This window comes from Micromys minutus (assembly GCF_963924665.1).
Source record: "Micromys minutus genome assembly, chromosome: 17".
Lineage (NCBI taxonomy): Eukaryota > Metazoa > Chordata > Mammalia > Rodentia > Muridae > Micromys > Micromys minutus.
The window spans coordinates 43,355,802-43,362,686 of NC_137952.1; the positions used below are offsets into that span (position 1 = coordinate 43,355,802).

The 6,885-nt window shown below is 38.2% G+C and overlaps 1 pseudogene across 1 annotated transcript; it reads right to left on the reverse strand.

Annotated features, from left to right (window-relative positions):
- Positions 1–6,046: 6,046 nt before the first annotated feature.
- On the reverse strand, positions 6,047–6,638 carry LOC308431545 (rRNA-processing protein FCF1 homolog; annotated as a pseudogene). Its single transcript has one exon. The product of its transcript is annotated as an rRNA-processing protein FCF1 homolog (transcript).
- Between the last annotated feature and the right edge of the window lie 247 nt (positions 6,639–6,885).

Sequence of the window (6,885 nt, forward strand, 5' to 3'; positions counted from 1 at the left end):
CAGGCACATATATACATGAGAGATGCAGAGAAGGCTGTGCCACCAAGAAGTCTCTTACCACACCTCCATTAGGGTCAGACACCATTATTTAACTAAAGAACACATATTTCTCCTTTATTTACATTGATTCTGAATTGGCATCTTATATACGGATTTCAAACTTTTCCTCAAGCTTTTAAACATTGATCCCAAATTGGCATCTCATATATGGATTTCAAACTTTCTCTCAAGCTATGTTAATATTGCGCCATTGTAGCTTGGTGGGGTTATATTAGGTCAAAAAGGCATATAGGATAAATCGTAAATAGGGACTTATGACGTCTTTGAGTGGCTTTGTTTATACTTCACCCATAACACACAGACAATGGCAATGTAATGTGATACTTACTCGGAATAAGTCTCTGCTAAGGGGGACAAGATGTGCCATGTTACATTGCATCAACACTGAAAAATCAATGGAGAAATGGACCAGCAGCTAATTTTCAGAGTTCTCCCAAATTCTAGCCTTCTGGATTTAGAATTCAACTCAATATTACATAATCAAAGATGTTACAAGGTGATAAGGTAAGTGAAGCAAATTATGATTATGATTTTATTTTGAAATAAAAACAAAACTATCCCAGCAAATGAGAGCTATCCGGCATTGACAGGAATAGTCTCTGATGTTTGTTTTCGGCTTCCTATCTTGAACATGCCTTCCTGGCCTTCTAACCGGAGCCGCGATACCTGGGTGGTTGGATGGAAATGTGACAAACCATGAGGGGGCTCTTATTGTGATATTGCCAGTCAGATTGGAATCAGGAAATATTAGGGCTCTTATAATAAATGTGGAGACTTCTCGCCTAATTTCATAGTCTCAGAAGTTTGAACAGAGCTTAGACTGAGCTACAGATCTAGGGTGTTCTTTCACCAGACCTCTGGTCTCACAGTCACCCACCGTGCACTAGAGGAGTTGCCTGTAAAATCTAATCTTGGTTTTCTAAGGTCTCAGAAGACTAAATCACAGTGCTCTTTAGCTTGTTGAATGGACCATGCCTGGAAGATAGACTCTGGCTATATTGGACAATGGGAAGGAAGGAGATGGTATCACCTTGATAATTCTCCAAAGCCCTTTGGGAAACCAGTTGCTGTGGTTGAATTGCCCCCTGGAACAAGGGAGGAAAATTTTACCATTTGTTGCTGTCACTGTAGCAGTATTGGGACAAACTGAAAGGCTGGTTGTGGCTTCACCGTGGTCCCAAGTACATGTACTCTAATGAATCTCTGTGAAAAAAAAAAGTCCAAGGAATCAGGTGTGATGAACTGTAGAAAACACAGGCTTGAACAATGACCTGTGCTCCTTTGAGAATTTGGGGATTTCTGTTTGGCTGTGAATCATGGCTTGCTTCTGCAGAACATGATCTACTTAACTGAGTACACAATGTATATTTTACAATTTCTGCACTATTATAATTTCAGAATACTTTCAGATAATTTCCCCAAATCTGTCAGCAAAGTCTCCATGTTCTTAAGCTCTTTTGCTCAGAACCTCTTCAGACTGAACAGAGATGAAGTTACTCAATGTGAACAGCTGCCTCAGCTGCACCTCAGGTTTGTGTCCACCAAGCTCTATGGCTTTGTAGCATAGTTCGCTGTTTGCTTGGCTACAGACCATGTTCAGCCCTTAGATGCTGCTTGACTGGTACAAAGTCAGCTGCCAGAGGTTATCTATCCAACGCAACATAATAGTGAGGGTCAATAGCCTGTAGTGTGACTGAATCTGGACCCAAGTACAGTGCACACTGGGGATGACTAGGAACAGCGGAATACTGACTACCATTGAAACACACACACACACACACACACACACACACACACACACACACACACACACACACTAACACACACACACTTGTTTATATAGTTGCATGACTTTAAAATATTTGTGTAAATTGCCAGACCATAAATAAGAGCTCCAATGTAAACTAGAGTTTTCCTAATTAACTTTTTTTTTACTTGTATGCACTATTGGTTGCATATATATTTAAATTTTGAACTTAAAAGTATTCCCAGGAGGTAAACTCAATGCCATTAACATTCATCATAATATACATCATAAGACACAATATAAACAAGCGCAAAAGAACATTATCAAATTGAACTCACTGCCTGAATTTTAAGTCTGTGTCTAATGAATGCTTCTCTTGGTGAAAAAGGGAAGGTAACTGGTGTTTAGGAAGGCTTAAGATACCCTACCTCCAAATCAAGTCTCTCTCTTTTATATAATTAATGCCTGAGAAAAATACAGGAGTCACTATCTCCACCTTACCATGTGATTTACGTTCTCCATGCTGTATGATTGCTGTTTGGGTAAGACCGACCAATTTTGAAATACATCAGAATTCATGAAGATCTTTAAATGAATATGTTTTAGCCATAGTAGGACAGTATATGGTTGCTATGCATTACCATATGGTATGAGATTCTCTTTTCATCCCCATAAAAAGCATCCATGCTATTATTTAAATATTCTGATAACACCAGAATTAATTTTTCAATCACTATTTTAATATTTTCAGGATCTTCGATTAAATGAAATTAGAACGATAGACCAACTGTCTCTAATCTGAAAATTAAGATTTGAAAACTTCTAATTTTTTTTTTCAAATTTGAAAGCCACATAATCATGAAAATTTGAAATTCACGTCTGAAATGGATAATTGCAACCCAGGCCTCTTCTGATGTGTTACGTCCAAAATGTACCACAAAACTTTTTTATGTATAAGATTATTTTAAACTACATTATTAGATGAATACAGAACACAGGTATATTTTGTGGTTACAACAGGGTCTTATAACAAAGACATCTCATATATATATATATATATATATATATATATATATATATATGCAAATATTCTTAAATAGAAAATTAGAAAAACGCTTCTATATATTTTGGATAAGGAATACTAAACTCTAAATAAGTATTGTGTGCTCATTAATTGGTTATCATCACTAACTATTCACTAGACTGGATACTTGGTTACCTAATAAGGAGTAGCTTCTGCTGAGAAATTAGGATGTAGGGTGATGCTAAGAGAGCTGAAAAGGCAATCCTACATGAGCTGGACAGTGCCTCAAGTTAGACAAGCTTTGGAGGAGCAGAGGGAGTTTGGATAACACAGTCTCCTGAACCACTGCTGGTGGTGGTAGATCCCTCATACTTTGGGAAGATGTGCTTATGAACAGGTTTAGGAAGTACCAGAAACCACTTGACTCACCTTTCCACTGCGTAGACAGTAGCTTTCTTCTGCAGCTTTAGGTCCACAGCCACACCACGCTCTCACTTTGAACCCAGCAGTGGTAGGTATGGATGGCAGTACAGAAGGAGCAGAAGAATATGACATCAGGACATCTGTTCCTCTGATCATTTCTGATCAGTAATAGGCTGATCTGAACATTGAAGACCACAGCCCTTTTGAGGCCTCCTCTTCCTACAGTTGTCTTTCAGCTCAGGAACAGCCCCAAACTTTGTTTCTTGTTTAGAGCTCAAAAAATAGGTTCCTGCCATTTTTTGCATTGATCTCCTGGGCAGCTCCATCCTCCAACCTCTCCTCACTGTGCTGTGTGCCGTTTTTGCCCTGCTGGGATCTGTTACACACACCAAGAACTGATTTAAAGAAGATGGACTCCACATGGTTCAAGTCCATACTTGAAGGAGGGCTCTTGCTAAGGCATGCTTTTTTCTACCCTGGATCACCAAGTAAGGTGTAAACCACACTTCTTTGAACTCCTTACCCCTAGTAATTGGATCTGTGTATTCTAGATTACAGAGCTGAGATGTATGCAGAAAAAGGCAGTTGGAAATAGTGACATTATTTTTTTCATATTAGGAAAAATTACTATTTGAAGGTGTAAGAGGGCTAGGGTGCTAAGTTACTGCTGCCCCATTTCTGCTTTAAATCTAATCTCAAATGACAGACATGTTTTTGAACTTGGCACTCCCATACAATGACTTCTTTCCTTTTGTATCATACAGACTTGAGCTGAGACACATAAGCTCACTGAACCCTCTCAATTTTGTCTATGAAGAGGATCAAAGTAGTGGTTATAAGGCTGAGACAGGATGTTGAGTACCCCATAAAGAGAAGAGAAATGAGGCTGGATGCCAATTATCCCAGTATTTGATGGGTTTGATTTCAAACAGGATAGCAATTGAAAGATCTTTTTAATTGAACAATTATCATATTCCAAAATAAGATTAGGTAGGATGAACCTCAATTTGAAGACCTAAAGACACAGGCATTTCTTTTAAAGAACAGTAAGCTTGTCATGTATTATTCTAACAGTCTTTGCTACTGGGGACAGGCTCATTCTGCTTCTCGGTGACTCAAATTGCCTTCAGCTGGAATAGGCTTAAGGACTGTCAACAGGGACATTTCAGCTAGAAAACTCTGACAGCTCTCTGTGTGTGCGGGTGGGTGAAGTCATAGGAACAGATGATCATTAGCTCCTTGTATATAAATATCAAATCGTTTAGACTTGTAACTGCAGCTCTTCTGTGAAGGATTTGTTTTCATCCTGAGAACAATAACTATTTTTTCTTGAATGTAAGAGTTGAATAAATATGGGTATGTACTGTAGTATTTTTGAACGTGGCTACACCGAACCATGGATGATCTAATACATAATATATTATGCAACCTTTTTCCCTTTAAGTCATCTCTCAGGCCTGCACATCACACTAAGGGGTCTGCTCAGTTCGTTCATGACATATTTCACTGGTTCTATGATGCATATAAATGTGAATATTAATAGCATTGAAACTGAAGTAGGTTTTGTAATTTGATCTAGCTCAACATGTCAGTAATATGGTGATAAGACGTAACGTGATAGTAATCATGTGCTTGAACTTCGGTTTGGCTTTAGTTCATATTCTTACTGCTTCTTCATCTATGTAAGTGTCGAAACATTTTAATAATAATAAAGCTTAGAATTTGTATGGAGTGGGACAATTGGCAGCAGGTTTAAAAGGCAGCAAGCCTCCTTGTCTTTGCATAATGTTTTATAAGGGCGTACCTTGTCTTTCATGGCATCAGAAAGTACTTGAAGGCACATTCTGAGACTTGGTGGCCCACAGAATAATCTTGTCAAGCTAGAGGGCTGAAGTAACTTCTCTGTGGATTTCAAGAGCATCTGCAATGTATCAGGAAGCTGGAGATGGTTTGACTTTGCCCAAGTTATTCAACTTCCCTAAGTCTCAGTGACATTTTCATTAAAAGAAATAATGCTCTATTAAGGTAGTCAAGGTGACCATGTCTATAAATGTATTTTATAAACAATTATGCCAAGAAACATTTTTACAACACACTATTCATAATGTTAGGTTAGAATTAACCTTGATGTCCCACGATGGATTGCTAAATTATTATTTCTCCACATAATAAATATTCGTAATGCTGAGAAACACCATCTTAAAAGAACCTTTCAGTAGAACAGAGAGATAACAACTATGAAAATCTTCAAGATGAGAAGAGAAAAAGTTAATTCATTAAAATAAAGGTAATTACAGCTATCCTTTGGTATCAAGTGGGATTTGATGCTAAATATGCATGTACTCAAATCCAACGACTCTCATGCATGTAATTTTTGCAGCTGTCCTGCATATTTTAAACCATCATGTCATTTACAATACCTGATGCAATGACACTTTAATGTAAACTCATACTGTATTTTTTTCTGGGAAGAATAACAAGAAAATATTATACAGAAATTCACTATCTACCACATTTTCAATCTTTTCTCTCTGTACATTTTTGAAGCTGGAGCTATTGAATCCACAGACCCAGAAGACTGGCTGCAATTTTGGTGTTTTGTAAGTTATATGAGTGGAAATGTCACTACCAAAATAAAAACAATAAACATATTCCCATTATGTCTGTAGAACAATTTCTTTAACATATTTCTTCTCCTTTTTTTCCTCCTCCTTCTTCTTCCACATCTTTAAAAACAGAAAGGGTTTAATTAGCTGGTCCAAGAACTGCAGGCGAATTTTGTGGAGTGAGAATTAGAAGCAAAGGGCTCTGTAATCGTCTGGCATCTGCTCAATGTTCTATCTGTGGTTAGAAATGTACATGATAGGAATACCAGGGATCTTCTGAATTCTTCATTTGAAGTCCCGGTCAACTGTGGCCACAAGGTAACACTTGTGCTGAGTTACTCTCTGTACCAGGCTGTTGTCAGCATAGGTTCCTTTGTGTGTGCATGGCAAGTGGTCAAATTGTGGATCCTTGGTGATTCTTAGTGCTACACGGTACTTCTGCCCCAATTTCTCAATTTCAGCCATTACACAACCAGTTATACAAGGGACACACTTGACATACAGACATCATCCACTGCACTAAGTCCAGTTTGTCCTTAATGGAAAAGTTGATGAAGTTGGTATCCATAAGGATGTGGTAAGGCAGCCCCAGCTGTGCATTATACTAGAAGAACAAGTAAGAAGAATGCTGGGGGACTTTTATTTCCTTCAGCACACTGAGATCTTTCTTTTCTTTCTTTTTAGGTTTCAACTTATCATTTTCTTTAAGTCGCTCATCTCTGAGACTAAGCATTTGCTTTATAGTCTCATACTGTCGTGTTTTCTTTTGCTTCCCCATGTTCACGCTGCACTCTTGTTTCTTCCACATGTTTCCAATGGATTCTTTTTTGTTTGTTTAAAAGCCTGAAAAGTTGCCTATGTGGCCGAAGAAATGACATCAGCCCCATTGGTGCACACATAACCACTGGGCTCCCTGCCTTTACTCCCATGAGGATGTATGAGTTAGCGCTTGGGGTATGGGGAGAACAAGTGTATCATCTGCAGGCCGGATGCTAGGATATGTTGCTCTTCACTCTTCCTGAATC